General features: G+C 39.9%; 1 protein-coding gene across 1 annotated transcript in view; it reads right to left on the bottom strand.

Moving 5' to 3' along the window:
• ptprea (protein tyrosine phosphatase receptor type Ea) overlaps positions 1-26499 on the bottom strand; it is a 60240-nt gene that overhangs the window by 17769 nt on the left and 15972 nt on the right. Inside the window, exon 2 of the mRNA XM_086139610.1 lies at positions 11387-11638. The gene's annotated coding sequence lies outside the window, so the exon portion shown is untranslated. The remainder of the gene's footprint in view (positions 1-11386; positions 11639-26499) is intronic.

The following is a 26499-nucleotide window of genomic DNA, read 5'->3' as shown; positions in this document are numbered from 1 at the left end:
GTGTGCCCTGAATTACCCGGGCGCAGTTAGTTCATCTCATTGTGGCCGGTGTCTGTCTAGACGCTCTTACAGACAGCGATGAGGTCGATGACGTGTGAACCCAATAGGTTTTCTGACGGTATATACATTTCAGAATATTTGTTAATTAACACCCTTATGACACCCCGTTTGGCTAATGCGAGAGCGCAGTCTCGGCAGAATGGTCAGATGGTCTGCAGACCATCGTGCCTGATATGCAGAGGTGTAAGACCGACCGGAGGTGGCCGGCAGAGCGAAACGCTTTTGCGGCTTTTTACTTATGGCCTCATTTTTGAAAACCATTTAACATATTTTCCCTGTTCAAACCTCTCTGTCTGTTAACTACGTGCAGAGCAGCGGAGCTTTCCGAACACAACTGTGCGATGTCACTGAGAAATCGTCTTGTAATGGGTCCAGCAAATCAATACACGTTCCTTCGATTAAATAAGTCACTGTAGCGGACTTGGAAACAATTAAGACATTAGCCTAATCGGTATAACTTCACAACTGGCGTTTATTCAGAGTTAATTAATCTTAACCAATCGTGTACCAATGAGAAATAGCAATATGTGCTCAATTTTGAAGTTAAGTTTGTCCCTTTCAAATATGTTTTTATTTTCTATTTTCTTTTATCATTCAGTAGTTTTCACTCTTCTCTCTGGCGCTATATCAGCCATGTTGATGTTGCTGTGAGTCGGTGAATTTTGAAAAACGCGACTCAGACTTGACTTGACTTGAGCTTTGGCAAAAGCACTGACAGCGACTTAGGGTTCTAGTAAATATCGTGACGGCCAGATGCATCCCAGATGAACTGACTTTGACTTTGGTCAGATCTGGATGTAAGGTGAATCTGTGCGCCGTTTTTTTTCGGCAGAAAAAACGGCCCCGGCTCAGAATTTGTGCCAAAGGAAAATTGAACTGAGAACAAGGCCAAATCTGAGCCAACAAGACATTTTTATCTGTTGTTTGTCAGAACTGTGTTTCACACATTTTGAACACCAAGAAAAAAAAATCCTGTTCATTACTACTGTATTCTGAAGGTGGACATTTCTAAGGCTAATATCTCCATAAATCAGCAACACAGACAAAAACATCTAGATTGATGAAAATGACTACAGGCGAGGGGAAAACATTTTTTCTTTTTTTTTCTATTTTTTTTCATTTCATCGGCGAGAGCTGTTTCCTTCAGCAGTTGGAGTCTTAGAGGAATGCATCTCAACTATTTTGTATTTTTTCCTGTTCAACTCCGGCATAAATATACAATTTTATCAACTTTCATTGCGATTACAGCCGAGTGAAAATATACTGTTAATTTCCTCCGGCACATTTTGTGAAAAACTTTCTGAATCTCTCGTTACGCAGAAGACAATTTTACTCAAAAAACAGTGTTTGCCAGAAAGCAATTTCCAACAAAGTTAGGAGCAAAAGCGAGGACGGATACAATTTAGATCACATAACCGAGCTCGGTTTGTACCCGCACTGTGCACGACAACGCTCGGACGGCAACGTACGCTAAGCGAGCCGCATCTGTCTTTGCGTGAATACCTGGATTCCTCACCATCAGCTAAGCAAAAAAAAAAAAAAAGGAGCACACATCAATATAATCAACTTGTATGATATGAAAGAGATGATGCCAGCGGGTCGGGGAAATCTATCCCTGCACCAACATTAATGAGGAAGTGAGAGAATGGAGACTCCAGGCGAAGCTGTGCCGTTAATGTCCGAAAGAGAATCAAAACTGGGAAGTAAAGGCGACGTTTTTGCAGTATTTTACTTTTCATCGGTGTCGTTTTTTTTTTTTTAGTCGACTCAAAGAAAAAACGTCGGGGGTACAACAATGTCACTCCTGCTGCTCCTTCCCTATTGTATCACCAATTAGCCCGAGAAACCTGCCCATCAGCGAGGACAAGCTTGTTCCAATTAGCAGATAAGACAGAGAAATTGGTTGTCTTTGCCTTTGACAGGAAACGCGATGTTCCCTGGCACTGCGTCTTCCTGTGGACAGAGCACTGTCAGTTCCACTGAACGTGGTTTCTCTGAGTACAGAGTCTCTCTGTCTCTTCAAATACATCAGCTGGGGAATTCAGAAAATGGGTGGTGGGTGTAGGGGGAATGTGACGGGGTGAGCTCGCATTAGGTACATTGTGTGCTCAGAACAAAAAGCTGCCAGAATGTTTAGCCTTTAGCCCAAATAGATTTTTATATATGAAACCTTCTAGCGGGATTTGGAGGAAAGACAAACGTGATAGTATCTTTTTCTACGCGGAGGGAAATCGTACCGAATGACAGTGATAGGTGGGTGTGGGCAGTATATTGACACTGCGGAATATCGCGTAGGTCTTTTTTAGATTGTTTTCAAAAATAAAAATAAATCAAGAAAATGACCTCTTACATGTTTCCTCAAAATTTTTTATATGTCTGAGAATTCAGCACAAAATTTTATTGAATTTATTAAAATATCATCTGGATATTAAGTAAGATCAGCCACAAGTTATCTATGTACACACAGACGCATTATATTATTCAAAAACATACATACATCACTGCTTTTTATATGATAAGGCGATTTTGTTTATACTGATAAAAACCTAAATATCATGATATCTAATACTTACAATACCACTAGCAGTTAGCTATATAACCCACAAACAATAAAAAAGAAAAAAAAGTTAGCTAAAGGACTAGTGTTGCAATATAGAGACTTTGTGTGGCAATGCTTCCTATGTGTTTGATTAATTATTAATCAAATAATAATGATAAATGGTTGACAGCGTAATCAAAAAGAAGCCCCAGATATAGTGGTCGGTGCTGTTGTACAGAGTCCCACAGAAATTACGGTCACAGGGTGGATTACGGTTACAAAGTGGATTAAATAAGCAGAATGGGGATGTAAACACAGCTAAGCGCGTAGTTTAGAATACACCCCAAAGCAACAGTTCAATTAGATTTCCCATCATGGTAATCTGACTGAGATGAAAACATCTGTTCCTAATAAAAGTAGCATTTCCAAACGGATTGTAAACCTCAGTAAAAGGAAAATTGAATATTTCTGAACTTGTGCTTCCTCCTTTTCTCCTTAACCTGAAAAATTTCGCTCGCTGCGCTCTTCCTTTGCCTGCAGTTATAAACAAGAGATTAAGTTTAAAACTCCTGGCGTCCATTAGTCTCAGTTACATTCTTCCCATGATGCTTTGTTTGAACACTGTTTAAAAAGGATTAAAATGAGTACTTCATTGGATTTGAAGCTGCAAGGTCAGTGATGCAACCGTGGAGGTTGTGATTTTTCTCTTTTAGACATGCAAACAAATCAATCAGTATCTATGATCGGTATCTATATAACTCCCATAGAAATATCTTTACAACAGGGGATAAAAAGCAGGGATACCATCATGAGTTCATTTAACTTAGAACTCCAGTTAATAACAACAGTTGAGATGACAAAAACTAAAAGAGTTGTGTCAAACTAAATATACACAAGTGTGACAAAATAATTGTGATGGCCTTTTGTTGAAAAAGGGGTTATTATACACTGATGAAAACAGCATCTGTACTACCGGGATATTCAATTTAAGGCTATCATCCATGCTAAATAATACACACTTCACTGTTAAGCATGGAAAATACAGACGGGAAGGAAATCCGTCCAGTTGTGTTAAAAGGAAAAGACAATGACCGATTTTAAACCTTTTTTCTTTAATCCGTGTTTTGACGCCTTATTTACGCCAAATCTGACCCTTACAGCCTCTCATTCTCTCTGCTAGTTGCTACGCTATGATACTGTGAGGCGGTAAAATAAACGATTATGATCGTCAATCGATCGGTTGCTACCAGCCATTTTTACTGTACAAAGAAAATTGCAGCACTTCAATCATAAATATATGTCCTCAAATAAGCTTCTTATCAGATAATACACGTCTTTGTGGTTAGTTGGCTGTTCTCAGACGTGCCAAAGGGTGACATGTGACAGAGATAAAGCAGGATTATCTAAAGCAGTAAAGATGCAACAGCTGATTAATGATGTAAAGAGTCATGTCGTACTTTGATGCGAGAATAATTGTCGTGTGTATTAAGTATCTCATATAGAAGCCTTCGTGAGATATTGTGGAAGAAAACTTGATTGTAAAGAATGCTCTCAAATGGGCCACATTGCAGGAAGTTCACATTTTCTATTTGAGAGACCTTCCCATCCTTGTGTCTCTGCGCTCTGCCTTTCGGGAGCCGCAGTGTGTAAACCTTGGTTAGGTTGGCTATTTAAAGGGCAGTGCGCTACATTCACAGTTGTGACAGAGCGAAACTGCGGTGTCCATCTGCTCGCACAGATGTGCGACCGCTCCCCGCGCAATATAACCTTGTTGGACAAGGTGTTCACTGTTGCCTCTCCGCTAAGCTTTTTTTTCCTGTGTTGGATGTTACATAACAAATTACAATTAAAGATATTCAGACTCACAACTTTGGCCATCAACTAAATAGGACTTTCTTTCCTTGAATGCTGTAAGCAGAGTTTTGTTGAGAGGATTAGCGTCAACGATGACAGAACTCCATCGAAAACAACAAAATACTTTTTACTTGATTCTTTTCATACATGGCAGAGGGTGTAAATCCACCAGCTCGTGGATAATAGATCATCCAGTGACTTGGTTACCAAACTGCATGAATGCGCTTTTCTTGCATGAAAATGATCAAAAACTATTGATATTTTGGGTTAAGATTAAAAAAAAAAAAAGATACATCAGAAGCACTTTTAACTGCCAGCTTTGATTGTGTGGTTTCAGATGGTCCTGGAGCTGAAACCATGATTACTTTTACTATAAACATCAGGAGCATTTGTACTATCTCCTCACACTCTGCGGTATCTCACGTAAACATTAGCAGTACATTGTGTCATCCCGCACAGCAACATTTGTACCTCTGCAGCGTCGCTCTTTGCCAATCTGGTTTCCTCCCCTCCCGAGCTCCCTAGCATTGTCATTAATCAATTCCCGGCTCCTTCCCATGGGCTCAGACGCCGGAGTCGTGGTAATGACCTTGGAGACCCGCTGGCTCCGCTCTACATTGTCAGTCCTCAACCTTAGTGAAAACAAGTGCAGCACCTTAACACACATTTCTGTAGAAAGGGTGAGTCTGTATCTGTCTGTATTGTGGATATGTGTGTGTATTAAGGACAAAAACATTAAGATTGCACTACGGAACATAGAGCAACCCTTTCTCTGCTCCCAAGTAAAAAAAAAAAAATATATCAGTAAAGTTGCCAGGCTGGGGCCATAACATCCTGTTGAATGAGATACGGCGGCTACTGTGTCTGACCCCGAATGCACCGCCATTAGAGCTTTTAGCTGCTGCTTATTATTTAAAAATAACATGGTTTCTAGATGAGAACCGATTATTAATAATCCTCTTAAAAACATTCCAGCCATAACTAAAATTTAGGAGCTGTTCTCAATTAGCGTATAACTTTCTGTCTTTAGTATTCATAGCATTTAGAAGCTACATTCTGCTGAGGCAATGAAAACCAAGGCTGTAGTTGTGCATAAATATTTACTCCAGTTTGTGGCCTGCACGAGTAAACACCACATTTTAGCTGACACGTGGCCGATATGTTTGAGTGTCGGGTTGTGTGTTCACACAGCCATGTGTGCTTTAGTGTGTCACACACACACACACACACACACACATACACACACACACATACACAGCTCATATCTTTCCAAGGAGCCAGTAGGTCTTTTAATCACTTCTGAGCCAGAGATTTACACTCATACACAAACACATTAAATACATACATTCTGCACAATAACTGCTAACATTTGGCATGCAGAGCTACACTGACACATTGACGCCACGGTGCCTCCCCGCGAAATAAATACAAGGGACACACACACACACACACATGCATGGACACACACAGGCACACACACTGCAGCATGGATCCATTGGAAACACATGTGCCAAGACCACCATGCCAGAATCCATTCTGGTTGTAGTCCATCATTCCCAACACGTGTGTGTGCGTGTGTGTGTGTGTGTGTGTGTGTGAGTGTGCAAGCGCGGGTGAAGGGACAATCTCCCTGTGAGGGTCTCATCATGTCCTCCAGGCCCTATACACGCTCTGACCTGACAGCATTAAACACCCGGGGCATCAATCTTTCTTCAACCCTGACACTTTGGAGATCTACCTCCTCCCCCCTTTTTCAATTATTCAGAGGAGTCGCAATACTCGGGAACCAGAGCTCCATAATGCCTGCAATCAAAGCCATCGATAAGCCACATATTGCACAGCAGCTGGGCTGAAAATTACTAAACTGGCGCTGTGACACTTCTTATTATCACCTAGCACCCTGCGATTAGCGACACTCTCGAATGAACAGGTATTACAGTGAGAGATGAGACAGTGGGAGGAAGAAGAAGAAGAAGAAGAAGAAGAAGAAGAGAAAGAAGAGGAAAAATTTGTCAGTATTGTCAGGTTGGTGATGTTACAGAGAATTCACTGCTCTATTCTTGGGCTACTGTGGAGTATATTAAACGGACACTTTAAAGGGTCTTATTCAGGCTCGGCATAAATGTTAGGGCGGCAATCTTCATTAAAAAGAAATGTTTGATTGCTTTTCAATCATTTCTTTTTAATGAAGATTGCGGTGTAGAGGGACATAAAGCTTCCATGAAAACATAATTAGAACATCAAAAATCACCCGTAAACTATCTGGCTTAAAAAGAAAGCAAATAGACAAAGCAGTCCCCTGGATATCATACTGGCTGCCGTTGCCGTTCAGCTCACCTCAATCGAGCCAGGCTTGATAATGGCAGACACTAAGAGCCAAAGTTTTTGTATTTAAATAAAACACGTAAGTAAAAGCTTTTCTGACCATCAGAAAAGGAGCCCCAGCGTGTGCTACATGCCACATACCCTCACTCAGAGGAGGGAAACACTGCCAAGGTCAAGGAGGAATTAAATCAACTTGTGGCACAATAAATAAAAAAAAGAGAAACACTTTTTTTTCATTGCTTTAGCCTTGAAAACAGCATTTTCTTGCAAGATCCTTGAATATCAGTGCACTCAGTGCCTCTGTCAGCAGACTTATGAAAAAATTTACTGGATACTTATCTTGCTACTTATGAAACTTGCACAACATGGGCCAAAGAAGAAGCGACTTCATTCTGAGGCCGGGCCACTTTGATATGTTTAAGAAAACAACTATTTTCAAATGAACGGTTATGTCATTTGAGCTTTAATCTGTACAGAAATATCTAACTGAATATGCTGCAGTCTTAAGATTACCTGTGCAACAATTGCTCGCCTTGCTGTGCACGGAGAAATGCCTTTGGAGACACCCTTGGGTTTTGGATAGCTTTTTTGCATGTCTCTTCATGTTATAACTATGTTTTGTTACACAATACAGGTGACAAAAGACTATTCGAATGAACATTAGTCCATCGACAGGAATATTAACATTAACAAATATTACCAGCGCGGTGATAAACAGACCTATTGGAATTCCATGATCTTAGCTATTTTCCCTGACAATGAATAAATGTTTAATCAGACTCTATCAGGTTGTTCTCACAGTGGAAATGAAGAAATCAATGCAGACACAGCAGCAGTCATTTGGGAACGTAACCGCTCTCTCGCCGAAAGCATCTTGCATGAACAAACAACTTTAAATCTAGTCATACATTTATTTCGGTGATCATTTCAGAAAGATTTAATGAGGGGGAAAGAGATTTTATTAATTTATTTATGCATTTCTGTACAGAATCATAACAGCTGACTAAGATGCCGAATGTGGACCTGAATTTAAAGAGCATTGCAGCCGCCGCGACTCCCAGGAGACTGCATGGATCATTTTTATGTCACGCTATTCGAGCACAGAAATATCAGGCAACTGGCAAGTCCTGTGGGAGCAGGGGGGGGACCTGCTTCATTGGAATGAATTCAAACAAATCGTAGTGTCTGTGGCAGTGATGATGACAGCCCACAGAGCTTTTTAAATTGTCTTATATTTACCCGTTTATATATTTATTACTGTTCGGCGTCGATGCCGGAACTGGGGCAAAAACAAATTTGGCTCTCCCGGGACACCAGATCCTAAAGAAAGGGTGGTCGGGCGATGTTTCCCTTTCAATCCCCAATTTCAGACAAAGAGACGGATATAAGCACGGGCCTTTGGGATGTGAACGGCAGAGAAGACCCGGACCCCAAAATATTTATTTCCCCGAGAGGACGGTGGAGAGGAAAGGGGAGGGCGATGGTGGAGAAAGAAGCGATAAGCACTGCTGTGTAAGAACAAAAAGACGCTTGATTCTAAGGGAGGAAAAGAGAGGAGGAGGAGAAATGTGTGACCAGGGGGGATAAATGAACGACTCACACTGCGAGGATGAGGAGCCAGCCTTCACTGCTCTGCCGAGATAGAGCAGACCTGTCTGCTCAGTGCAGACACAGACTATAAAACCCTCCTGTGAGTCTTTAAAAAGGAATAAGAGGACAGTGTTTTCCAGCGCTCCACGCTATCTCGCCAGACAGTCTGCATGGGATGCAAGACTTTACCGCTAGAGTAGTGTTGGTTGCCATAGCAAAATAAACAATCACTTCATCTTTCTGAATAACAGGCCCCTTATGCTTCCTTATCGCATACTTGGTTTTTACAAACAAGTATGAAAAAAAAAACTTGGCATTTGCGCCAGTGGCCGGGTTCAGACGAGGTGCAGTGATTGAAACAACGGCCGGGCTTCTGTGAGAGTCTGGAAGTGGAAGTGTAGCAATTATGTTCCCCAAACCTAAATCCCGTTTTTCACAAGCCTCTTTCGCAGGATCACGGCCCGTGGAAAGCGCATTCTGAGCAGCACTTTGTTGATTAAGATTGTGTAACCCCGCTGTTTGGGTTGAGTTCTATAAGAATACGAGTCAATCGGTGTGGCACAATAGTGAGCCTCATTGTGTGCTGTCCTAAGCATGTTTGTACCATAAATCGGAAAGGACACGTGCACGTTCACAATCACCATACGGGGTTGTTAATGTGAATTTTAAGCCAAAGGCCTCTTTGAAAACTCAATGCCCTCTCAAAAGGAAGTGCAAAATCTCAACAAGACAAATCTCCATTGTCCAGAGAGCGAGGCAACAGAAGGGTTAAAACCAAATCTATCTAAAAGACTCCAAATAAGACGAGAAAAATTACTTGCTTTTTTTCTTTTTTTAGTTGAATGACTTCAACATATTGAGCTGAAAAACTAAATAAGTTACTGGTCACTTTGTCGATACTAGGAATGTAAAGTCAGTGTATCTTTTTCCTGTTTTTTTTTTTCTTTAAACAAAATTGATCATTTACATTGAGCTGGCAGTAGATATTTGGAAAGGCGGATCAAGTTTGTTTTGAATCTGATGTTTATTACTCAATGCCTATATCAACAAAACGGTTTAGAGTATTAACAGTGTCGGTCTCATAACTTACATATTTCAAATAGCATGAATAGTACCTGATCCATGTTTGTTATTTCTACCAGTACAATTGGAGAAGAAATTCCAAAAAAGGTCAAGAAGGCAAAAGAACCTTCAAGCAAGGCAACCAGCATTTACTGCTATGAAAACATTGCAAATGTTCATTTGAAATGTCAAGGTGTCCTCTGCTTAAAGCATGGGTGCTGTGCAAACTTAAGGCTCGATATTTACGATGTGCAATCTAGGTCACATTCCCAATAAAAGCTACTGTATTTAAACATAACTGCTTGTGTGTGCGTACACACAAGAACGTATACATGTGTGTGTGTGTGTGTGTGTATTTCTGCAACGTAAGCACATGCTGTCCTCCATCTGCCGTTTGATACAGACTGTTTCCTTTCCTTTGCAGCCAGCCAACCAGCCAGTCTTCCTGTACCTCTTTGCTCCAGAAGGGAAATGGGAGTAAGACTACCACACACCCCTGACAAAAACCCTGGATAAGATACGTACGCATGCAGACGCGGAGGGCAGACAATGACCTGGACGAGCGTTTAAACACAAAAATGCACAGATAGTCTCCCTTTTCTTTCCTTCCGCTTTGGAGTTGTTTTCCATCTCCAATCTACTGTAGGTTACCTTTGTCCCTGTTTTAACACGGCCACACGCTTTCAAGCCACGAAACCACTGACTTGGAAGTCAGTGGGACAATAAGTTATTTCAATTACTAAAGAACAAGGGGAGTGTAGAATACGAGAAAAGTTTGTGGCTTGGGTATAGATTAGAAGATTTTGAATTGAATTGGAAGACCACAAACCTCTGTGGCCTAGGATTATGGCGCATATTAAAAACAAGAATTTCTACAAAACATTTATGATATGATATAAGAACACGCAAAAAAATTACAATTAAAGGTTCAGGCAGCAATGTGTATGCATCTCCTAATTTTGCATTTGTATGTTAGTCACTTTTTTAAAAGCAGTTAGTCATGTGTTATAATCTAGTATACCTTTTGTCAGCAATGCAAGCTATCAGTGGACAGCCTGCTTGGCGACATATCTAAATCTATAAATTACGTATTAAACTTCCGACATTTCTAAATCTGTACATTGTGTAGCAAGTGTCCAAATTTTAGCATACATTAGTATTTTATCCATGAGTAGATTAGTAGCTGGTTTTAGTCTTTGTTGTTCAAAAACTAGGCATTTCTAAAACCAAGTCTTATTATTTTCAGTCGAATTTATCCACTTATTTTTAACGATTACCCAATATTGCAGTAACATCTGTTAGCCACGTGTGAGCATCAGTCACCAACTCTGGCTTCCTTACAGAATTACATTCCAGGTGTCGCTGTAACTTATGCATTGTAAAAAGCCTAAGACTTGAAAGAAAATGAGAAGATAAATAATTTTCACTGAAGCCAAGATTGTTGCAGGAGCAGTAAGGTCAAAACTATGAATTTTATTCTCCTTACAATCTCTTGTATCTAACTGCCATGTTGACAGGTGTGTACCTGGTTAATGTATGTATGGCGATGTAAACATGAGACAACTGTAACACACTTGAACAAAAATGTATTTAGAATTTCAAGAAGATACATTAATATTTAAATATCTTTGATAGGAGAAAATTAATCATTTATAGGTTCCTCTTAAGAACCCCCCTTCATCGTCACCAGTGCAGGAAACCGTGCACTAAAATGTATACCGTGTTATGTTTCACATCACTGTGGAGCTTCCTTTTTTGTGTTTCTGATACAGCGTAAGCAGTAGCTATGAGAAGTGCTCGGATGGCCAAAAATGCACCAGGGAGTTGAATAAATAGTCTGTCACCATGGTAAGAAAATCAGCAGCCTGGTGTGAGAAAAACAGTAGCCTCTTCACGACAACAGATGAACATGTGTGCTGTTTTTGTGTGAAGTCACCGAGGAAAGAGCAAAATTACCTGGGTGAATGCTGATTCAAAGTGTGATGACTCTCAGACCCATAATCACAGGTCACATGGTGTTGACAAAGTCCAGTGGTTACATTGTTGTACTTGTCTTCAGGATGAGGTTGGACAGTCTTCGGGAGCAGGGCTCTGGGCTCACCAGACCCAAGTAGTAGCCGATCTATCCCTGTGCTTCTCTCACAGCAGGTCCCCGAGCCACCGCCAGCATTAGAACAGCTCTTCAAGCACTCAGTGGATGCTCACCACCTACAGATAAACAGACAAGTAAAGGACGGAGAGTGCGTAAGACAAGTAAGGTGACCGGAGACACAAAAAACAAAACAAAACTGGGGGATCTTTGAACAGAATTCAAAAGATTGAGGTTGAAATATAGAAACGGTTTGCAGAAAATAAAGATAATGAGAAGAGATCGGCTTCCCCAAAGGAAGAGGCTGTAGAAAAATAAACCCTGAAGCATCATCAAACTCTACATGTGTGCACTCGAATTCTTACACGAGGAATGTTGGAAATGGTTATATCAACAGAAGAAATTTGAATTAGTCAGGAGGGTTCAACAAGTTCATTTTAAGGGTGAAACTTCACAGATTGGATATGAAGGAAATATAAGATCTAACAGGCTATACTAGAATTTGTCACTTTGTATTGAGGCTAATCTCGTTTAGAAATATAAAAAATGTGTTACCCTGCTTTTCAAATCTACCGATGCTGAAAATATGCGTATCATCCCAGATTTGCAGCCTGGTTTTCACAGAGCTTCTTTCCACGTTGCATATCAACATATTTATTTTGATCCCCAAAGTCTTTTTCTATGTGAAAATAGTGGTAAATATTGCACAAAAGCTGTAGTAGAGATTGTAGGTTGGTGCCATTGAATATTTAATCCTTTCGTTTTCCCCTTGGGAAGTCAAAAAGGAGGGTGCAGGGGAAGGGGCGGTGGGTGTAGGGAATAAATAGGGGCAAGCGGCATAATTTACGTACCTGGGAATTCCAAGAATCCTTAAGCTATGTTTTTATAGGAAACCCTGTTTGCTTTGTGGTTTTGCCAGCTATCTGAGAGGTGTAAACTCAAGCTATTATACCGAAAATAAAAATCTTACATTTCACATACAGTTTAGGTGATGCAAGGTTTTCACCTGTCAGCAGCAGGGAGCATGCCGACCCGTTGCTATGACGATACTCTCGCATTGCCTAGGACAAGCAAAGCATGGAGGGGGGTCTGTCTTCTGATTTCTTTCTTTCCAGGCTGTAGTAATAACTGAACCAACAAATCTCAAGCCCTCCCCCATTTCCACCACTCCAATGAATAATAGGAGGCAACATTTGCTCTATGACATGCTGGAAAATGAGTTGTCATGCTTGAGGATTATCATGACTGCCATATAATGGAGCAAGATCATGGGTGTGTGCTGAGCAGGCAGAATAGATTTGGACAGTGGAGGGAAGAAGACGATAATCCTTTATCTTGTAATATCATTTTCAGTTATTATTTCTACTGACATTCACACCTGCAGGGGGTTCCTGCAAAGCGCCGGCAGGGGAGAATTCAAAATCACAGGGAGTGGGGGATATTAGGCCAGAAACCTTAGCATTATGTCAAGAAAACTGTTAGCGGCGTTGCGGTTGACAACATCAGATGGGAACACGTGACTGGCATGAACAAATGCTTTAGACCAAGCGTGGGCAATTATTTTGGCTGGCGAGACACATTTCTCATTTGATTTTAATGTGGGACCAACTCGGTATAATGTAAACTGAACAAAATGAAAATAGCAATTTCAATATTTAATTTTTTGGGCATTTTATTTAAACTTTAAAATCATCAATGATCACATAAATGTACCACCATTATTTTGTATGTAATCATCCATATAAAATTAAACTAAAAGAAAAAGTAGGGAGTTTCTAAATTCAATATTGATTGAAAATACTTATTAAAATATTCAAAGAAAACAGTTTGGAGGGCGAATAAAAAAGCAAAACGGGCCGGATGTGGCCCGCGGTCCGTAAAATGCCCAGATCTGCTTTAGACAATAACATTAAAAAAGACTGTAATTTTTGTGTCAATTCAAAAAAATTGACCAAAAAATTGACAAAAAAATTGTCAAAAAAACCTAACAAGCTCTTTCTCATCGATCCATTGTTAATAATATCTTCCTGTTAAAAGTTTTGGAAAATAAAACAGGACAAAAAAACTACATTGCCCTCATTCCGTCCATCTTTTCATCAGGATATAATAACACAGAGCAGCCTTTTGAGACGTATGCAAGTGATTCAGATGTTTTTCTGTCTGTGGAGCGACTCAGCAACAGCGAGGGAACAATTAAATAAGCTTAAAGTAGAACTAAATCAATTCACATCTGAAGTATAACACTGGACACCGGGGTCATCGGCTCCATTCAGAATTTTCCATTGGGACTGTGGATTAAATCTATTACAAAGAAACAATGGCATCATCTGACTCCATCGTAGAGGTTCAGCTAAGACCCCCCCCGTACCCTCACTGCCTTGTTTTATAAAATCCTCATTGAAAAGTGTCCTGGTATGAGCTCTCTCAGGCAGATCCCGTGCACATTTCCTGAACATTAACACTGACAACGGATACGCCATCTGCCAGCTGACCAACTTTCACCTCACCAAGGACATTGAAAAAATAAAGACCTGAATTTCCTGCCTTAAATACAGACAAAAAACATTGTTAGTATGATATAAGGGACCCTATAATTTAACAAAAAGGATAACTGGATTACACAAAAAAAAAAAAAAAAAAGAATCTCAGGAAGACAGAAACAAAAATGTCTACATTGGTACATTTTGCTAAAATGATACGTTTTAATTATGGATCATTGAGCACAGATGTAGACGAGACTAGTCGTAGAAGGGATGTCGAGATGTACTTTTAAGGCCGACATTGTGGAGTTTGTAAACCTGAAAACTTTTAAGTGCAAAATGACCCAAAGCAGGTTTTGACATCCATACTTATTCTTAATCATTTTTACAGTTTTTATCTATAATACTCACAAGCCGTGTTAAATCCCAGGTGTATGGTACGGTGGTGTCCACAAACTGATATCTGTTTACATGGTCATCAATGACCCTTAGTGAGATGGTGAATTTATCTTGAATGATTCTATTTTGGGTCGAGAAATAAAATAAACTCAATACCACTATTACACTATGTGAGCTGCTCTTTTCAGTATTGCTCTATATCACCGCATCTGTTCATGTAAATCCTGCTAGATGCTTATTTGATGATAATTGGATTTTCGTCTCCAACTTTTTTTTCATTACCCCATTATAAAATTCAGTGTAGTTTATTTCTCTAACCAGTAATTCTATCCCAGACGAAACAGACTGTAGGCTTTTGGTGTAATTGATGTCAAAAAGGCAAGTGATTACTGCATTATCTTGGATAACTCTGGGCGAGTGCTTTTTGTAGCACATTCTAATGAGGACCAACGAGCTCAGATGTCAGAGTTTTTCCTGTAGTGATGATAAACTAATTGCATCAGAAGCTTGTGGTTTCCAAAATCTGCTTTTCACAATGTGTTTGGGTGCTCTACTTCTCCTTTCTAAGGATCTAATGGACTGTCCAAGAGAAACATGCGGACAGCGGGAGATCAAATTGCAGCCGGAGGTCAGAATGGCTGAACCAAAAATGACGTACAACCGTTATTTCCCTGATAAGACCCTGAACATGTCTGAAAAAACATAGAACCACAAAATGTCAGTTCAAAGACGGATGGAAAACTGTCTTTGAGGCAGGAGGCATGTCCAGCACAGACACACACACACACACATTTACACACACACTCCTCCATCACTCCGGGGTTGTGGTCAATCAGATTACAGCATCAAACGAAGATCTGTGAGTGCTCCAACAAATCCATTTATAGAGATAAGCTGTGGGGGCAACTGTTGGCCCACATGCAAGTGTGCATGCACACACACATACACAAACACACACACACACTTAGAGAAGGAGAGACCGATGTCATGTCATCCGTTGAGCCATCTAAGACCCTATCAGTAGCTTGCATCAGTCCAGAAAACTCTGTTTACAGAAGCCCTCAATGACCTGCTGCTGTGTGTCACTTCAAACACAAAACCTTCGATGACCAGTTCAGGACCCTCGCAGGAAGGTCTCAATCTCATAACATGGATAAAAAAAATTGAATCAAATTGTTAACTATGTGCTGTTAACATCAGAAACTCAGTTTTGAGAAAACAGAGTTTGTATATGTGAGAACCACTAACATATCTGCTATTTGTGATAAGGGATTTTCATAAAGGTCTCAGGACAATAAATGTGAAACAAGTAATGCAGAGATGTCCTTTACATCAAGAATAGATATGATAACGTAATCATTTTCGAAAACGTGAAAATATCTAGTTTGGTGTAGTTGGGATGAGGTTTCAGTTAAATGTCAGGTTTCTCAAAGAAATGTGAAAGTGTAACAAGTGTCGAACCTATTTATTTCTGCTGTCTACGTTCGAACCTGACAGGCACACAATCAGTCCTCCGATGAGCGCCTCATTATGATTAATTGAGCTGTGGGAAACAAATATGGGCAAATGTGTTTAATTTATAATTTAATGTGAAAAGAACTACTTTCCTAATGAGACGTCCACACATCGTGTGCTTTATGTTCCCGAGCAGGAGGACAGCTGAAAAGCTTTTTTTTTTTTTCCCCATCCGAAAGAAAGTCGCCACTGCGACTGAATGGAACCTGACGGCTACTTTTACAGTGAAACAACTGAATGGAAAACAAAACCCGAAGAGATTTTACTCACATCAATAAAGATATTTACTTATTCTGTGGCTAAATGAAGACGTGATTTAATAGTCACCAGTGGTTCTCGGATCGATGCAGAGATGTGCTCCTGGAAAAAGTCAAAAATCCATCGTGAATATTGATTTGAAATGAGCGGACAACCACTTCCAGTTGGTTAAAAATGCTCTCAGGTTCGCTCTGTGTCGTCTTCTCAGCTGAATAAGTCCTTCCTCTCCCCTTTCCATGAATGTCTTCCTATTTTGCTGCTTCTGTTGCCGTCCATTGCCCTGTCTTACTTCCTGTTTACTTCAAGATGTGTCTTTTCATGTATGTGTTTTTAACTTGGCTGTATATTTTGCTTGGTGAGTCTAATGAATGTCTAATCTCACAACTGGACGTTTTTTTTTTTTTTTTTTTAAATGACTGGCTTCTGGTGCCCGAGGCTGACGGGCGGATTGAATTGTTGGGTGAAAAAGTGTTCTGGTAATTAAGAATAAATTACAGATTTGTTTCGTGCCATTTCCTCAGCTTGACACCCCATTAATGTTGCGATTAGCTCAGACACAGAGTGACCACTCCATTTTTCCCTGTCATTTTCGACACCCGTTATTTCTGTATGTTGTTTTTAATTACTGATACTTACAGCATTCTAGCATTTAGCTGTTCACTATTACTAGGCGATATATTCTTTCTTTCAGCCTTTCTCTGAGCTGTGATTGGTCGAAAAAGATGAGCAGTAAGTGAGATGCAGCACATAATACAATTCTTTTGCAGACTGATTAACTAAAAATTCTATTATTAGCTCCTTTTCCACCGCAGGAGCATCAATGTCGTGTCCACAGACATTACCCGGGTAAAGGGTACCCCTTGATTGTAATAAAATGTATAAAATTTTCAGATTTCAGAATTATTGGAGGGGCAGGGAAAACATTGCAAGTGTGTTTCCCCAAATCAGCTTTCTTCCATTCTAACACTTGCTGCATTTCCACATGTTGAAGCCAGTGCGCGTGTGCAAACTTGTTGTATTTTATTTCCACATGCTTTTGTTTTCATATTGAAGAAATGGAGCAGAAGAATTGTGGTTACTTTTCTCCACTTCAACTTACATCATCAGCTTGATTGAAATACATATTCTGATGAACTTTGAACATTGGAAATACAGACAATATAGATTACCAAGAATTCTTTTCAATGGGTCATTAAGTTCCTGCAAAAAAAAAAAAAACTTCCAGTGATTTAACCGGAAAAGGGGCTGTTGAGTCCTGATCATCTGTTTTTGCGATGGGTATCAACTACACAGAATTCGTGGTATTCAAGCGAAGGGCGCATCAAAACACAAATCGGTACATTATTACTGTTTAAAAGCATGAGAACACTGAGAAGAGAAATACAGACATATAAGTTTATGTATTTTATACGTGTATCCTACATATTTTTTGACTAAATAAATGTGACACATAATTTCACGCTTTTTCCCAGTGAACAGGTTTTGCTGTTATTAGAACTGGAGTAAATCAACAAAATGGCATATAATTTGCCGTAATTGTTTATACAAGATGCTAAGTTGCAAAACTTGTTTACCTGATTAACAAAAATGTCAAAAGAATGTGAGTATAAAATGTCAAGACATTACCAACAAAAAACAAGAAACAATATATTAGGAATATTCTTAATTAGCTACAAAACAGTGTAATTACTGAATTTAAATATTTATGGTTCAACTTAAGTAATAAACAACTCCTGATGATACCGGAGTCAAGCTTGATTCGACATGTTGAGTATAATCATTTAAGCTGCTAAATAAAAAAATAGAGTTGTTTTTTTTTTTCCATGTCACAGTGCCAGGATAAAACAATTGTTTGTTTTGGTGTATCTGTGCGTGAGACGACTTCACTTATTCAATTTTCTCGCACACCTGCCTTTCAGGCTTTGTTTAGTTCATAAACAAAAAAAGGATGCTTGCCCATCAGCGCAGCTTCCATGCAGTCCCAAGACCCAGACATGACTTACAGTGGGCTAGAAGCCAGAAAAAACCTCTCCCTCTGTTCATTTCAACTGCAGCATATAAAAACAGACATTATCCAACACCCCATCCCATAATCTGATACACATCCCCCCACAGTGCTGGTGTCTCTCTTCCCTTCCTCTCTTCACATCCTTTTCCAAAGCTTCTCCCGGGCGCCCGCGAGCAGCTCAGACAGAACAGAGTGATCATTAAACAAGTACTCAACTGAGGATTCCCTGTAACACTTAAACTCCGTGAACTCCCATCAGATGAATATTCATGACAAAAATATTGTGGCATTTCAGGTCAAGGCGGGGGTACACAAACACATACAGAAACCATTATCTTATACACACAAAGACACATGAATACACACACACACACACACACACATGCAGGCTGACATTAATGGCCATGTCACAGACATATACACCCACACAAAGAGAAAGGAAGCCCTGTGGATTCCTCAAGCTCAGTGGTTTTCTGGCTGCAGCCCAGGGCTACGTGTCTTGTCTGTCTCTACAGCCTTGTCTGGGAACGCTGGACAGAGTTTAAAACGCCTCCGCTGAATGCACAGAGAACTGCGAGAGGTAGGAAAATACATTGAAAAAATATTTTTTTGTAAAAGTTGCAAAGAAATATGTAACAGTGAACCTTTTGGGGGTGAGTCCTAGTCCTTAAATTAGGTGACAAGCTTATATTGCAACCAGCGAAGCCTCAGTATTTGAGGTTGGCTGCTTGCACCTGAGAATCAGACACCTTTGGCAACCGCTCAGGGGAAGTCATTCTCCCTACTCTGTCCTTGTCATTGTATGAAGCTGACTCAGAACACTCGCTGTCCAGAGGCAGGAAGAGAAACAGTTTAGATCATATCCTGTGTGTGAACTGTGGTTTACAGCCAAACAGTGGGGGTATAAAATTAGCTGGACTGTGAGAACTAGAAAGAGAGTGGGTTGTGATAGAGAGAGCAGGGGCAACACTCAACCCTCCCAAGGCACATAAAAATGAAAGACAAAAGCATACATACAGGGGGAAAGAGTTGGGAGCCATAACTGAGTAGGCTCTTTGTGCACTGTCTTCCTGTCATGTGTGGCAAGGCTGACTACACAAACACAGATGTCATCATTTGCTCAATACTGGCTCAGTCTGCAGCATACTAAGCCAGATTACAGAAGGAAAATGCATACTAAAACTGCATATTTCTGAGCTATGACCTAGAACATTTATTGTGGGTGTGTCTGAAGCGCACATGGCGAGTATCCCTTTTTTTCTCATGAGCGATGACTCATATTTTTATAAACATTGCAAAATAGCCCATTGCAACTACACAGCTGATACTGGTTACCGTGGTGGCAAATTAAACAAAGGGAGTAGCCCGTAGTGTGCTCACCATGAGGCCGTTAAATGATGAAAATGTGAAAAAAAGGAAGAAAAACCTGCAGGATTTGAACTGAGATTTGCCATTAACTCTATACCACTACGTCAGAGGCACTGTTTTGGGAGCCAAATCTACATGTTTCACAATAAACCACCTTGGTGATGTGGCTTATTGAATGAAACATTTCCAAAAAAAAAAATTGCTTTTTGATCCTTCACAGAATGGTGACCTGTTATGTTCTTTGTCTAAAAGACAGACCTTCTTCTTGGATCTGTAGTGTGTGCTAAGTGACAAATTAGCCAAACCAAGTTCACTCACCACATCCACTGTCATATAGCAAAGAATGTGGTGTGTGACTTAACCTGGCTGCAAAAAAAAAAAATTCAGATAAATAAAATGGGGACAATAAAATTCTGTAAGGCAATAAATCAATAAGATGGATGGATGGATGGATGGATGGATGGATGGATGGATGGATGGATGGATGAATACTAAAAATTATAGAAAGTAGAATTGAACGACATAATTGTGTGTTCCATTATCTGGATTTCTTCATATTTCAAAAAGAAACTTTGGGAGTAAACTTTAATGTGGATCTTGAATTCATCATTTTTATATGTTAAGTCTCATTGTAAGCGTTTGCACAATTAGATGCTCAGTCTGCATTCAGGGCTACTGATGGCAACTGAATCTGCAGGATTTTCTAAACAACAAATACAAATACAAATACACACACACACATTACAGCCTACAAGAAATTTTTCGATGAAATGTCCTTTCCTAAAACACAGATAGTTATTAGATATTAAGCTCTCCAAGCATGTCACTATGAGATCACTGAATCTGATTAACCTGGATGTCTGGTCTGTTGTGAACTTCAAAAAACCAGTGGAAAAAATGATATATCCATTACTCACTAAACACATAATGCAGAACAGCAGGAAATGAGCCACAGGCTGACAAGTCCTTGCCTTACAAAGGAAACCATGCATTTTATGGTTCGTAAGAGTACGTAGGAAGACATTGAAATCAACAGGATGGGGGTGATTTACAATGTTGCATCCACTGCACTAAGACATGGAGGGCGGCCACGGCCAAAATAAAGTTCTTAAACCTTTTTGTATCGTCTTTTTCGAAGGTCCCACTTCAGCTGATCTACATGCAAGGCAGTGCACACAAGTAAATACTGTAATCTCATCATCCGGCAAAGGGGAACTTACACCCCCTTCCAGAACCTATCACTCCTTCCAGGAAGCAGCCATGTAAATACACTATAAATACTTTGCAGTATAATTGTCAGACATGTAACATGAAACACTTTAAAAGTGCAGCCCGAGGGTTCAAACTAAAGGTTCTAGTTAAAGATGCACCGAGCACAGTTTTAATGGTAAATGCCGTAGCAATGCCATGATGTAAATGCATGTGTTGCTGCAAACAGAAGAAGTATTTGATTTTTTTTTCCCCTCTCTGGGTTTATAATGACTGTCTAACTTAATTCCAGATACATCAAAAGCAGGATTATTATTCTAACTATCCAGAATGTATAAATGCAGACATTGTGTTCATCTCCAAGCAGTCTTGAAACAACACCAGATGGAAATCATATTTCCGAGTGCTTGGAGAGCAGACGGGATTTAGCACTTTATCTCTAACAGGTAAAAGAAAATTTGCCATTCAGCACATCATCTACAGTATCTGCAGTCGGCCAACCGCCTGATGGATGACGAGTCACACCGGACACCATTGATTTTCCTCTCGTTCAACCCAAGACTGCTGATTCGAGATGTTACTTTTTTAAGAAGCTTTGCGGTGATATTGTGGTAAAACATTTGGTCCAAGACACAACTAACTGAGTCGAGAAACAGCTGACAGGTAAGATCTATCTCTATGGCACTGATTTACAGGTATAATGTTAATATCTATTGACATTTCTGGTTTAGGGGAGACTTTTTATTTCTGAAAAATACAAAGCATTCTGAATGTAACAAAACTTCATGACCAGAAAGCAGAACCAACAGTTATGTTGCAAGGGAAGTTTATCGCCAGTGTAATACACGTATCCTGAAATGTGTTAATGTCTTTACATGTGCATCTTCAGAAACATAGCATGTGATTTAGGGACTTTTCACGATAAAAAACACAACACAATTCATCCTGATGGATCAACAGAGGCACTTGGTGATTTCGCCGCTGAACTCTATCGATCCGAAACAGTCTGCCCAGCCTTGTTTGTGAATCAAACTCAAATGAAGGGCCCTCGTTCTAGTTTGACACATCCAATGGATCACGTTCACACAAAAATGTTTTAGACGCTGGATTCAAGTATTGATTACGATTCGCATTCAATCACAAGTGCTAATCATTAATATATGCATTTAATATTTCCTGGCCAATCAAGTAAACTCTTTTTTTTTTTAATCAGATATCTAAGATATTTAATTTTTCTAGGACATTTTTCTATCATGAAGCTCAACGATCCACCCAGTTGATATTCTTTGACTCGTTTTACAAAACTGTAATTTTACTTTATTGATGGTTCATCACAAAGCCTCACAATTTGCGGTTTTGTTCTCAGGAAGAGTGTCCTTTTCATACCAGATCTACTGAGATATTTGGAATGCTCATGCAAGGTGTTACTGCAGCTGGGAAAAACAAAACAAAACAAAAGAAAAAAAGCATATCTACCTTGCTTGGGTTTTTGGTTATTGAAATGTATTAACGGTAGGAGTATTGGCAGGAGTATTACCTCCAGATTGGATATACAACACATTCCACTTTTCTCCCTAAAATGCATCACAATATATTGAAAATGTGTGTTTTAATGTTTACTGCCATGTTTCCTTCCCCGCCACCAGCTAGAATGCCAAAGCATGATGTGACATCGGGGAAAAAACATAGATATCTGACTGTGGAAAATAATGATAATGCAATGTAGAAAAAAATATGGCACAGCCATGTAATCTACATCTGCAAGCCTCGCCAATATCACTCTTGGCCATCATGGAGCGGCTGTCAGACACTCATGCTACCTGTCACCAGGATTACTGGTGTGGATCATTGGAAAGAGCTGTAAACAGAAAAGCCCATGTGCACTGGCTCTGAGGAGAGAAGATAAGAAGGTGTAGGAGGGCTTCTGGTCGGGGGTGGTTAATGATTACTGTGCCAAGTTAGCAGATGTGTGATGCATTTCACACACATCCACTTGTCTTTCCTTTGTGTCGTGTAAAAAGGGAAAGATCGAGCCCCTTGCGGGGAACACGGTAGACGATCGTCATCTTACAATTCATGTCATTTGCCCTCGGTGTGTGTCTCACGTGGGGGGGGGAACAACCCGCGGGCCTTTGTCAGGCTCGACGCAAGCATGCAATTATTGTGTTAATCTTCTCCACTTGTTTAAGAACGGGAACGAAAGGGGTGAAAACCAGTTCTCGATGGCCACCAGGAAAACTTGGTGGAATTCAAAGTGAGCTGTCAGATGCATTAGACACATTCAGCAACTTGACAGCCTTGCTTTGTCTGTACTGGTATCAGTTAGTGCAGCTACTTGGCTGCGTAGCACAAACAGTCTGAACAGGATATTGCATCTCTTGTGAAATAAGCTGCCACCAACCCCATTCATTTTCACAATCGGTGACATTACACAAGCAAAGAACAACAGAGATGCCATGTCAGTCTCTTCAGAGGGTCAAATACATGCGGATTAGACTGTCATTAATACCGAATCTGGATTAAACCAATCCTGAGGCAGCTCTACGGCTGCAGATTACTTCTATCGCAGCCACAGCAATGGAGGACAATAGCACTTTTTGTTCCCCTAGAAGTGACAGTGCCGCACGATAACAAAGGGGGACTCATTTCTTATTGGGTCAGTCGTGATTAGACAAGCGGCAGCCCGAGCGGCCCACAGAAAGGCCTGAGTTCTCCAGAATCCTCCAGAATCAGACTGGATTTGCCAGATTACAACATCACAAATGCCAATTAGCCTTTAAGTAGTTTACTATTTGAAAAAAAAAAAAAAAAAAAAGCTCAGTTGACAAAACAAACTGAGACTCCAATTTAACAGAATGCATCTTGTAGGGAAGCATCAGAGCTACGAGCTGCACTTTACTATGTTTTTTTTTTTTAAAAATGGCACCGACCGTCTAGACATCATCACATATCTTGTGATGGTACCCCATCCATTACTTCTGCTGTGAGTGGAATTGTGCTTGTGATGCATAATTTATCAGTCCCCCAGCAACAAAGTCTGAAACGGCACCAAAGGTGAGCAGAAGGCAGATCACAGTTATATCAGCATCAGAGCTGTTTAGAGCAAAGGAAAGGATGTGTCAAAACTTGGGTGGCTTGATACTTAAGCCAGATTTAAAATGAAAAACAACGCTGTGCAATTTTCTCCTGCGAGGTTATTCATTTAAAAAAAAAATAAAATAAAAAGCTCTTGTATTTTTTTTTTGTAACTGGATTATGCTTAAAACTGAAAAACAAACAGTAAAGAACACTATCCTTATGCCAACCTTGTTTGTTTGATGTGAAAAGCTTTACTGTTGTTTTATAGAGGAAAATACAGACGGGATCCACAGAAAGTAGAGATCAGATGGATTTTCTGTTGACAAAACACTAAGACAAGAGTCTTTGGAAGGGTAGTTTGGGAAGGAAAGAAGAGAAGGACAGGTTGAAAAGTGGATGAGGTTGAGGTGGATCAGCCAGGGTCATGTGACCTGTCATTGTCCCATCAAAACAAATGACATTGTCAGATGATTATCCGATTTGACTAAAAAAGAAGCTGCTAGAATTAAGTCTGAGAGTTTCTCTCAAACTCTGTCTCTACTGTATCCGGGAGAAATGTCTGTACTACACAAAATCACATAAAAACATTTAACACGATCGTAGAAGGGGGGGGGACAATAAAGACGTCGCCTTTTATAATGCAAATCATTCACATATAAAAATGCCACGATTCAACAGGCCCCCTCAGCCTAATTCAATTCCAGACATGATAAAAAAAAGAATCAATTTAGAGGAAAATTGTTTTAAAGAAATGAGAGCGGTTTTCTTGGGTGGCTTAGAAGTACCTAATTTGACGCAGCTTGGACGGAAAGGTATAAAGCGTTACCGAGAGCGGAGCCACAGGCACGCCGCTCGCTGCCGTTTCAGCATCAACCGTCGCATCTGTTCCTGTCATCACAGCAATCAACATAATGGATCTATAAACTGCACTTAAATACATTCAACAACGCGTGTAGTCAAACGGCGTGGAGCTTTGGACTTCCTCAGATACTGAAAAAGCAATGGAACACAGGGACTGAACAATTCTGAGTGATAGGCTCTTTCTAAAAAATTTCAAAAACAAAAGAAAAAAATACAAGAGGGGGGTGAATGGGATGCTTATCTGACATGGTACTGGTTATAAGATGATCATCTCAGGCAAACTACCTACAACTGCAAAGGTGAGCTGTGTTTCTTTCAAAAACTAGTCTTGAAAACATCAAAATAGTTCCAGATTAACAATATGCACAACCTGGTTTTGATAACTGACTTGGAAAACTCGATGCTCTTTATTGGATAAAACACAACTTATACTCCTGCAACTCAATCTATGTTTGTCAAATTTTGCACCTATGCCTCAAAACACATGCTGAGGATAACTCATTCATCCACCTGCTGTTTTGCAGGTACTCATCACCCAAGACAAGAATAAAACAAATTAGCGGACAAGTGAAAATGTGCAAATGACAGTAATTTGAATGTAATTTTAAATTGAAGAGTTGAGAGGGATTTACAGACAAAGAAACCAACAGGAAATGCTGTTCTCACCTGCATACTGAAACCCCCTTTTAAAATATTTTTCAAGTAGATAAAAAAACATTTAAATATGCAATTTAACTGACATGTAATTTTTCATTTTAAAAGCATTCATTTATTTATAAATCATCCTGTACTAGAAGTATTTAATTTGTAATTTTTTCTCTCTAGTGCATCTGAAATCTGAATCACCAGTGAACACGACGAGTTCCAGGCCAAAGCACATATTTTATTTCTCATTTGTAACAAAGGACTATTAGCTCACTGCGTTTTGTGATGGATCGGATTCGACAGCACCGGTATTCCTTTGCACTTTGTCGTCAAATGGGAGTTGTTTTGAAGTGAAATCCCGAAGTGTTTGAAACAAAGTCGTTTTAAGATGATAAGTGGCTACTCAGATCTGCTCCAAATGAAATAAACAATAGGATTTTGTGATGAGCTTTCTTACCATCAAACAATGAACGACCTAGTAACCGGGTACACGCACACTGAAGTGGGGCATCTTAATTGACCGCATGCTTTGGAGAATTCCTTGTTTATCTGGGCGCAACCAGGATTAAAACAAAAGCAAACAAAGAAAACTGGTTTGCTCTTGTCATAAGAGTATTTTATTGACCTTACTTGTATTCATTAACATGTAGCACTGCAGCATTTTGTTTATCACTTTCATTATTCACTATCAAGTGTCTGACAGCTTAAAACGGTGGTGTGTACTAAAAAGCAGCAAAGAGCAGAAAATCGTTACGTTTTAAAAAAACAAAGTCGATCATTCGTTCTGGTTTCACTTGTCATGCTAATGACATAAGACCTGATATCTGATCAATTTTCTACTCTTCACCTCAATGAATGATTAGACATTTAGCAATAAGACAATGGCAATTTGTATCAGAGACAAGACACTTTACTTGAGGCGACAGGCGACTCATCATTTAATCCATTAAACCATGAACTTGTTGTGTGTCCAGTAGAAAGCATTGCGTATTAATGGTCTCCACTTTGCGCTTTCGACACATTGCGGGTTGAAAGTTCTTTCCGCTGGATCTCACATTCAACCATTCACACACACACAAACACACACAAACACACCGATGGCGGCAGGGCTGCCATGCAATGTGCTAATCAGAAAGTAACTGGTGGTTTCCATGTCTTG

Source organism: Fistularia commersonii, chromosome 32 (genome assembly GCF_037954325.1).
Source record: "Fistularia commersonii isolate RoL2024-O1a breed Wild chromosome 32, RoL_Fcom_v1.0, whole genome shotgun sequence".
Lineage (NCBI taxonomy): Eukaryota > Metazoa > Chordata > Actinopteri > Syngnathiformes > Fistulariidae > Fistularia > Fistularia commersonii.
Note: the sequence above shows the minus strand (reverse complement) of the source record. Positions and strands in the feature narration are given on the sequence as shown.